This window comes from Acomys minous (genome assembly GCF_964271855.1).
Source record: "Acomys minous genome assembly, chromosome: 11".
In the NCBI taxonomy this organism is placed as follows: domain Eukaryota; kingdom Metazoa; phylum Chordata; class Mammalia; order Rodentia; family Muridae; genus Acomys; species Acomys minous.
Window position 1 is genome coordinate 49,687,763 of NC_140492.1, and position 9,694 is coordinate 49,697,456.

Consider the following 9,694-nt stretch of genomic DNA (forward strand, 5'->3'; position numbering starts at 1 on the left):
TGTCACCAAAGTGGCAGGTCAAATCACCAACTGGAAAGGTAAACGCAATCTTACCCGAGAGTCAGTGTCTCAGCAGGACAAAGCTGTTTCAACGCAGCAGACACACTGGTTTGTGTGAAAAAGCAGGGAGGTTAACAGGGGCATCCATAGAAGCTGCTTTGTTTTAGGTAAAAACACAAAACTGTGAGATGGAACTCTGAAAAAGAGCCACAAAGATTCCAGGGGGCACAGCTTGAAGGCAGTCGGCCTGGCTGGTGACACAAGCAGCAGACAAAGCATAGCACACACTCATTAAGAACGAAGATGTCAGGGCATGTGTAGTTTTGTTTGCTGAGTTCTTCTTCTTCTTCTTCTTCTTCTTCTTCTTCTTCTTCTTCTTCTTCTTCTTCTTCTTCTTCTTCTTCTTCTTCTTCCTCTTTTTCCTCCTCCTCTCCTCCTCCTCCTCCTCTTCCTTCTCCTCTCCTCCTTCTCCTCCTCCTCTCCTTCTTTCTTCTGGAATATACTCCATTATGGCATCTTTGCTGCCATTGGGGAGGACCTTGTGACCCAAGAAGGCCAGACTATCTCATTCCATAAGGCCTAAATGTTGGCTGACCAGAAGATGCTACTACTAGAGTAGGGCTAATTGGTACCTTTAGGAAGAACTGTAGTGACTGCATGAAGAGGGAGGATCGTGTTCTGAGCTCATAAACTATAGAGATCCCTGCAAGATGAGAAGTAGTGAGTCTTCGCTGGAAAAATAAACCAATATGGAGGGGTGAGAGCAAGAGAGGACAACACAGAGAGCTACAGACACTGTTACACGCTTACTCCCAGAGATAACCAAAACCAGAAAACATAGACTTTCCAAATAAATGACCACCAAACAGATCTTCCCCTTTTAGTACTAATCTATTGAGGTCTAACTTACATGAGGCAAAATTTGTTCTATTTAAGGTGACTGGCATCAAGTATTTTGTCAGTGCATAAAGTTGTCCAACTGCCATCACAATGCAGATATAGAGTAGTTCTATCACCTCAGAAAATGTGCTTATATTCCCTAGCTATAGACTATCTTCCCCACCCCATGTCCCCCCTCCCTGTACACAGATCTGTTTTCTGTCTCTGTAACTTTGCCTTTTCCTGCATGTCATACAAATGGAATCTTATCTAGTGTTCTAAGCATGGCTTCTCTTACTTAGCTTAACGTGAGATCTGTCTGGGCTCTTAGAAAGCATTGGTATGTCTTCCTGTTTTCAATGTTAACTGTACCTATGACAGTTTGTTTATTCATTCATGGTTCACAGGCGGTTGAGACTGTTCTAGGTTTTGTTAATTATGGAGAAATTCAAATTAGATAATTGCATATGCATCGAGTGGCTATATTTTCATTTCTCTAAGGTAAATGTATAAGAGTAGGAGTGCTGAGCTACATAGTACCTAAGAGCGTGCACACACACACACATACACACACACACACACACACACACACATCTTGTGGTGCTAAGGGTTGAACACAGCGCCTCACACATGTTAAGTAAGTGGAATACCACTAACTTGCATTCCTACTCCTTTACATTTATTTTTTTTAATCTGAGACAGGGCACAGATAAATTTCAGGCAATCTTTCAACACACAATCCTCCCTCCTATCTCAGCATCCTGGGTAGCAGAGATTATAAGCATGAACAACCACACTTAGCAAACAAGTATATTTTAATACTATAAGAAACTTCTAAGCCACATTCATAACTTCTTATACCATTTTGGTTCCTGGCAACAATGCAAATTTCTATTATTTTGCTTTCTTGCCATAATTTTTAATGCTACTTTTTAAAGATATGGGTACCTAAGTGGGGCATGGTGGTACATGCCTTTAATCCAAGCTCTCAGGGAGGCAGAGGCAAGCAGATTACTGTGAGATCAAGGCAAGCCTGGTCTACAAAGCGACTCCAGGACAGCCAAGGCTACACAGAGAAACCCTGTCTCAAAAAAAAAAAAAAAAAAAAAAAAAAAAGATAACTCTGATATGTGTTTGGTGGTTTGGGTTCAATAAAAAAAGTTACTCTAAGCACTATTCATATGCTTATTAGATATTCATCTATCTTCAGTGGAGTTTCTGATCAAATCTTTTAATAGGTTTTATTGTTTTGTTTTCCTATTTCCCTGTGAGGCTACTTTATTATTTTGTATACCAGCTCCTTATCAGGTTTTTGTTTTGCAAATATTTGGGCAGTTGCTTGTCTCTGGTTTCTTGGCAGTGTCTTGCAAAGAGAAAAATTTAATTTGGAAGTCGAAGTTATCTGTGTTATCTCATACTTCACGTGTCCTATCTAAGTATGCTTTCTGTTGTTGTTCAAGTTTTCTTCTTATGTACATTATACTTTTAGATGTAGAACTGTAATCAGTTTGGGGTTAATGCTTATAGCCAGTGCTTTCTCTTTAAAGATGATTTAAATAGTGTTATATCACTGGCAACCAGAGCTGTGACTAATATAGTCTGGATCCTTCACAAATATCGAGTGAAGAACATTTGAAGATAGAACTCGTCTGGTAGAGATCTATTTCCAGATAGTACGTTGATTGCCTCCTGATTTAATCCCAAAGAAAGTCCTGATGAGATTTATTTGTTTCAGCTGGGCAAAGTGAATCTTAACTGGAAGATAAATGGGAAAGAATGACAATGAATCATTTAAAATTACTAAGAATATTGACCATCAGTCTAAAACATAGATGTAGGAGTAGATAGGCAATATTTCAGATGTATTTCATATCAGCCTACATATGGTATCCAGTGGACAGCACTGGCTGAATTTGTTTACTTTTAAGTTAAAATTTGTCCTGATCTAACAACGATATTCTAGTGGAATTAGATTGAAATTTGAAAAATGAAAACCTTTACAGGAAGAGAGTCTGACATGGCAAATCTGAGCTGGTGCTTCCTTTGTCTTTTCTCAAACAAACGTGGACTTTAGGGGTTATTTAACAGAATTGTGGGCTTGCCCATGCGGTTGACCTCTTATTTCCTCATACCTAACTCATGAAAAAAAAAAATCATACTAGTTTCAGCTAAAACCAGAGGTTATTTTGCTTGTTTTGTTGTCGCTTGTTTTTGAGATAGGATCTCATCTGTCTCAGGCTGGTCTTGAACTTTGATCTTGAACCTCTAATCCTCCTGTTTAAACATCTCCTGTGCTGTTACACCTGCAGTGCCCCACCAGGGCCTGTTTATATGGTTTTGTGCTTGCTAGGCAAGAACTCTTATCAATTAAACTATATTTCTAGGCCCCTTTTCAGTTTTCTTTGATGTGTGTGTGTGTGTGTATGTGTGTGTTCACGTGTCTGTGGGTACATTTGTGTGTGCAAATGCATTTTCCAGGGACAACCTTTAGTGTTGGTCCTCAGGTACCTTTCACCCACTTCCCCCCTCTTGAGACAAAGTCTTTCATTGACTAGGAGCTCACCAAGCAGAGTAGGCAGGCCAGCAGAGAGCTCACTTGACAATTCTGCCTCCATAGTGCTGGCCTTTATAGGCACAACTCACTGCATCCTACTTTTTTTTTTTTTTTTTTAATGCAGGGATTGACGGAGCTACCTCCCCAACTCCCAGGAGCTATTCTGATATACAATTTATCATTCCTATTTTTATTGCCTATTCCTCTGAAGCATTTTATTCAGGCAAAATTTGTGAAAATTGTTTCTTCACCAAAATAAATATGATTGGAACTTGTCCCAGAGGAAGCATTTATAATGAACTCCGAGGGTGTGGGTCAGCAGGCAGGTAGAGGATAGGATTGGCCACAGTGTTCCTTGGGAGGGGAGGCCACTTTCTGTCTCTCCTGAGATCTTCCAGCCTGGAGCATTAGTGTTTACCTTGATTTAATGCCTCATCAACAGCATGGCAGTCACAGCAGCCTGCCTGTGGCAGGATTAAATGAAGCATGACAGTTTCTTCAAGAGAAACTTAAACCTGAAGCCTTTAGGCCTGGAGGGGAGGGGTAGGAATGAAAACAGAAGAAAAATCTATTGACCTAACAGAGACAGAGTGAGACTGCACCTTCTAGCTGCCTCCCCCAGAAGCAGAATTAGTGGCATGGGTAACCTCATACACAAGACATCTAGATTCTCCGCTTGTGCAGGGGGGAGGGAGGCGGGTGACTGCTGGGCCTTGTGGGTGATGGGTCCTAGGAGTTGAGGGGCTGAGCTACTTCTGGACAACTTCCAATCCCAAGGCATGTGACCTTGAGATGAAGGGACAAGCTTTGTCTGTAACGGGGAAGAAAAAGGAGATTATTTTCAGAGCTGGGCAGCTGAGTCTAAAGCTTTGCCAGGCCAAATGTTGTCAGACTAGCACATTCTTTCTCCCAGAAGCAAACAAGGTAAAGTAGGCCAGGGTGTGGGCCAGGCTGTCCGGAGTTCTACATCTGGCGGTGGGGGAGGGTTGGTGGGGGTGGGGCTGAGGTGGGGGGAAGGGTTGGGGGAAAGGGGTACAGGGTAGGGAGGAGGGGTCAGGACTAAAAGGCTTGGGAGCTCAGCTTTATGGGTTAGCCTTCCTGGCTCAGACCCCAAGCCATCTAGATTTCCTCCCACGCCATTTTGGTGTTCATTGAAATGTTTCAGAGTAACTTTTACTTACTATGTCCTTAGCCAATATAACCTCTGTGGGATAACACATCCTTTAAATTCACTTAATTTTTTTGTACAATGAAAAATAAGCATCTCTGCACAGAGAACTGAGAGACGACTTCTGAATTACAGGAAGCAGAATTACATGTTGGGGTCTAGAAGGCTTTTGAGTTTGAAGCGTCCATGACGTCGCGTTCATCTATGTAGCTTCTTATGTTATCATGGCTCGTTTTCCTTAGAAATGATTATTTGAGGGCCTTGGGAGATAGTTCAGATGGTAAAGTGATTGCATTGTAAGCATAAGGACCTGACTTTTATCTCCAGAACCCATAAAAAGGAAAAATGTCTGGCATGGTGTGTGCACTTGTAAGCACAGTGCTGCAGAACCAGAGCTAGGCAAGTGTCTGGCTAGCCCACCCACTCACTTGGTGAATGCCAAGCTGCTGAAAGAGCATACTTAACACAAACCCAACCAACCAACCAACCAACCAACGAGCAGAATACACACACCAAGGTGGGAGCCAGTGAGATGACTTAGCAGGTAGGAGTGCTTGGCACCAAGTCTCACAAGGTGAACTTAGTCCCACACACAGTGGAGGAGAAAAATGATTCCAGCAATTTTGTTCACAAGTTTAGAGTTTTAATGTTGACTGTTAACTGAGTCTCTCTTCAGGTAATTTCCTCTACAGTAGTTCATTCTTCTCTTCATGTGGCAATGACAGTGAATGTGGAAGCTGTTGTTGAGACTTGAGAGGCAACAACATATTTGTCAAACAAATTATAAGGCTACTCAGATTCAAGGAGCTGAAAATTACTTAGTAGAAAGGACTGTAAAGTATTTTATTTTCATTTTGAGTCTATAACAGTTTGTTCTCTATCTTCTAGACCCTGCATATACTCACTCTGCACAGGGTTACTCCTGTAACATCACCACTACCAAATTCAATGGACTAGCAATAGAATCTGACTTCTCCATTCTTGTAAAAAAAACAAAAAACAAACATTTTATCTGAGGCAAAAGGTACAGATGGGTTGTTTGTCAAATATAGCTACATATGGACTTATCAAAAATAATTTGGAGAAGGGTATCTTACTTTTATCTTTGAAGATATTCTGAGTCATTTAAATGTGGTATTTAATCTTCATTATGAATAATGTACCCACGATAGAGGCACTGGAGAATTTTCCTGGTTTTATCTGTTATTGGGAGTCAAGCCCACAAAAAGCCCAATGACAATATGGGCCCTCTTCCTAGAAAATGATCATTTGGGGATAATTTCAGGATTTGGAGTCTCACGGTTCTATCAACATCTTTCACTATAATTTTATAGTCCTTACAATTTAGGATTCCTATTAATCAGGTGATGTGCTTATCAACAAAGGTGTCATGCCTCAAACATCAGCATTTGTGGGTGGTTTAGCGTAAGTAGAGAGAAATGCGTATTTGACAAAAACATAATATGGTCCTAATACAAGTTAGTATTAACTAAATTTTGAGAAATGCAGGCACTCATGAAACTTCAAATTAAAGTATTTGGTCTTTTTGTATATACATTGAAGAGAGCAAAATATCAAATGATTTTTCCCCCCACTCTCTTCTAGTCCAAGTACAGTTCACAGAAGACCAATGATTCAGTCTTCACATCTGGCTAATAAGGACTCAAGGGTAGATTTGGTTTGGATAAAGCTCTATCCTAAATGCAAATATAAATATGAGGTTTTCTGGGTTTCTTAGATACAGTTTTGATATCTTGATCTATTAATACCCCAAATTTCTGGTTAAGATACAACATAAGATAACAACATTTTCCTGAGCATCTCGTATCCCCTATGTATTTGTACATAGTTTTTTTTTTCAAAGTTGGAGTTAATGTGGTGGTCTATTTTGGGGGGGGGATGTTTTTGTGATACTTTTCCATATTCAGAGCTGTAGTTGTTTTATGCTTTCACAGAATCCGCACACTTGCTCTTTCCTATAGCTACAGATTTTACTGTGCCAGAGCCTGTTTAGTTTTCATCACAATGTGTTAGGTTGGCTATATCTTCTGATACCTCGGGTTTGTTTTTTTTTTTTTTACAATAATTGTTGTGAGCAAAATTTATTAAAGGGAAGCAGCAGGCAATCTGATCTTTGAAGATACTTGAGCCTTAGACTGGTGCACAATTAGTCCAAAAATGAGTAATAAACATCCCAAAATGTAGTCAAGGAGTAAACACAATATTTGGCACTACAAAGCATGATTTTATTAAATTCTGAATCAGTGTCATAGAAAATTCTGAGTCCCTTGAACTCTGTTGGAAATCCAATTTTGCTGGAGGAAGGGGATCTGATGAATTTTGACCAGTAGACTCTTTTATTATTATTATTATTATGGATAAAATAGGAGAACCAATGTAGGCAAATAGCACTCTGGATTTGATTTTTAACTAGAATGGAAAATGTATTATTAATGCAATAGCAAATGCCTAATGGCAAAGAAAAGGAAAATAGGGCTTATTCATGGGCCCCAGACTTTAAAAGCTGAAGCTGATTGATAATAAGCTTCACCACTCTGAAAGAAAAATAGAAGATGAAGGGTGATTTCTAAAAATATAATTCTGACTGTACAAAAATTTTGAAAAGATCACAGAGAAAAGCAAAAGACATTTGAGGAAAATAATGTAGTTATAGCCCATTCCAAGTCTAGGCTCATAAAAGATGTTTCACAAAAGTTATAAAGAGAGACATATTGTGGAACAAGAATATAGAAACTGACAGGAATGTAAGAAAAATACCAAGAAGACTAAAGCACAAATGATGTGTCTGATATAAAGCTTAGGAAGACAGAAAATAAGTGGCTGTATTATATAAAATAAGAAGTCACAAGTTGATAGCCAAGAGAATTACAAGACACCTTCAAGACTTAAATATGCTATCAGTTTTTTTTTTTAAAGACTGGATATTGCCAGAAAGCATGAACTAGAACAACTGAAGAACAATTTTTTTATCAGAATTTTAGAGTAGACTTTGTAATATAAAGCACGTGAATCTTGAGGAAAAAAATGTGACAATCATTAGGATCAATATCCATTCACCAAAAAGAGTAAAGCCTCACTCATTCATGTTATTCAAAACATTGATTGGTAATTCAGGAAAGAAAAATTAATTTAGGGTCTACTGATTTTGTTCATAAATTTTTCTTGGATCTTATTTAGGATAAAATGTCAAAAGTCTGTGCAGGCTTTTGAGTGGATTTCTAACTAGTTAAAAACCTGAAACTTAATATTCAAGGTATGTGTATGGGGGTGTCATTTTGCCTGAAAAGTGCTCTGATGTCCGCACCATCCAGTTCAGAAATCATACCTGTGTTTGGAATGAAGGCTATCCTGTGTACTATAGGAAACACATGAGCTTTCACAGTTTGGGTATGGTGTGGTTTATCTGGATTTGAGATATGTGTGTGCAAAAAGTGAATCTGAAACAGGCAGAGCCACATTAGAGTGTAAAGATGACAAGGACTTGTGGACAATCTCGAGCAGTTTAGTGAGAAGCAATGCTGAGCAATTTGTTTGTAGATGGCTGAATAACAATTCTTCAAAGGTGGCTGTATCCTGGTCCCTGGAACCTGCTTATGTTACTATACACAATAGAGAGCGTTGGGAATGTCATTAGGTTGAGGATATTGATGTGCACCCAGTGTCATCTTCAGGGTTCATAAGAAGGACTAAGGGACTTTAGGAACAATAAGGATAATATAAGACGGAAGCAGTGGCACCTAGACAGGGTAAGAAAGTGGAGTGTCCACAAGAGCTTCCAAAAGGAACAAAGACCAAGAATCTTAACATCCTAATTTATTAAATAATTGATATTTCAAGCTGCCAAGTTTGTGGTAATTGGCTGCAACATCAAATAAAAAGCAGTGTGCCTCTTTACATAAAACAAAAGGGTGGTGTGTAAGGACATTGGATTTGAATTTCCAGTATCTTCTCAGGAAGGAACAAATGACAACTATTAACTGTTTTGGCAGAAATAACTGTCCCTCCCCAGTATGGCTCACCACATCCATATCCTGCAATGTTTTTGTTCCATTTGGTCATGGCATGGTCTCACCAACCCTTGCTCCAGTGCTGGGTGTACTTGGCAGCGTGCTAAAGTTTAGCCAGTGGAAACAGAGCCTTTCAAGGTTGGCTTTGCATCAGATCCACTCTCCTCAGGCTTTGTGTGCTCCAAATGTTGGAGCCGGCTATAGGTGTCATAGCTGCCTTTCTGGTCCAAAGGCTCTGCACTGAGGTTCCTTTTGTTGAAATAAATATCCTCTGCTCTGGTGGACTATGTCAGTCATGGGAATTTAATTTCTCCTTTAGAAAAATGCAAACTCAGTTGAAAAGGAAACCCAATCTCAGTGATTTCAGGAGCTAACTGGCTGGAAACATTGTATCAATAAAATGTGCAGGTGTTTGGCCAATTGATAACATAAGAGAGGTGATTGGGGAGTATTAAGAACCAATAATAAATCACACACAAAACAGAGGTCATTCCAAATACTACAGGGAAGAAATGGCAGTTGCCTCTGTAAAGAGGGATGGGGCAGTCTTGACTGGGCACCACCCATTTCACTGACTATTTATACAGGCAGTAATTTGTAATTTACTACAGAACAAAGCCGAGATTAACTAGCTCAGCCCAGATTTTGAGTTAGAAGCACAGGATGACATCCTCACAAAAGCTGGAAGTCATCACAAAGGCATGTTTTATATCCAGTCACCAAACCAGTGGGTAATGACTACCTGTGTTCTCATAAAGAACGAGATAATGCTCTTTTGTGAGCAAGGAGATAAGAGTGACATATTTCGACTAACACTACACTTTCCAGAATCTTCTGCATAACATAGACCACCCATAAAGGACAATAAAACCACATACCCTTATAAAATAATCGACCTGGAAAGCAATTGCAAAGCATAAAATCAAGACATAATGCAAGATATACTTGGGTTGTTGTACAGACAACTGTACAAGGATAAAATGGTAGATATGTCTAGTCTAAGGTGAAGACTCATTAAAGGAAGAGTGAGAATGACGGTTGGTTGGCTCTGGGCTGGATGTGCCA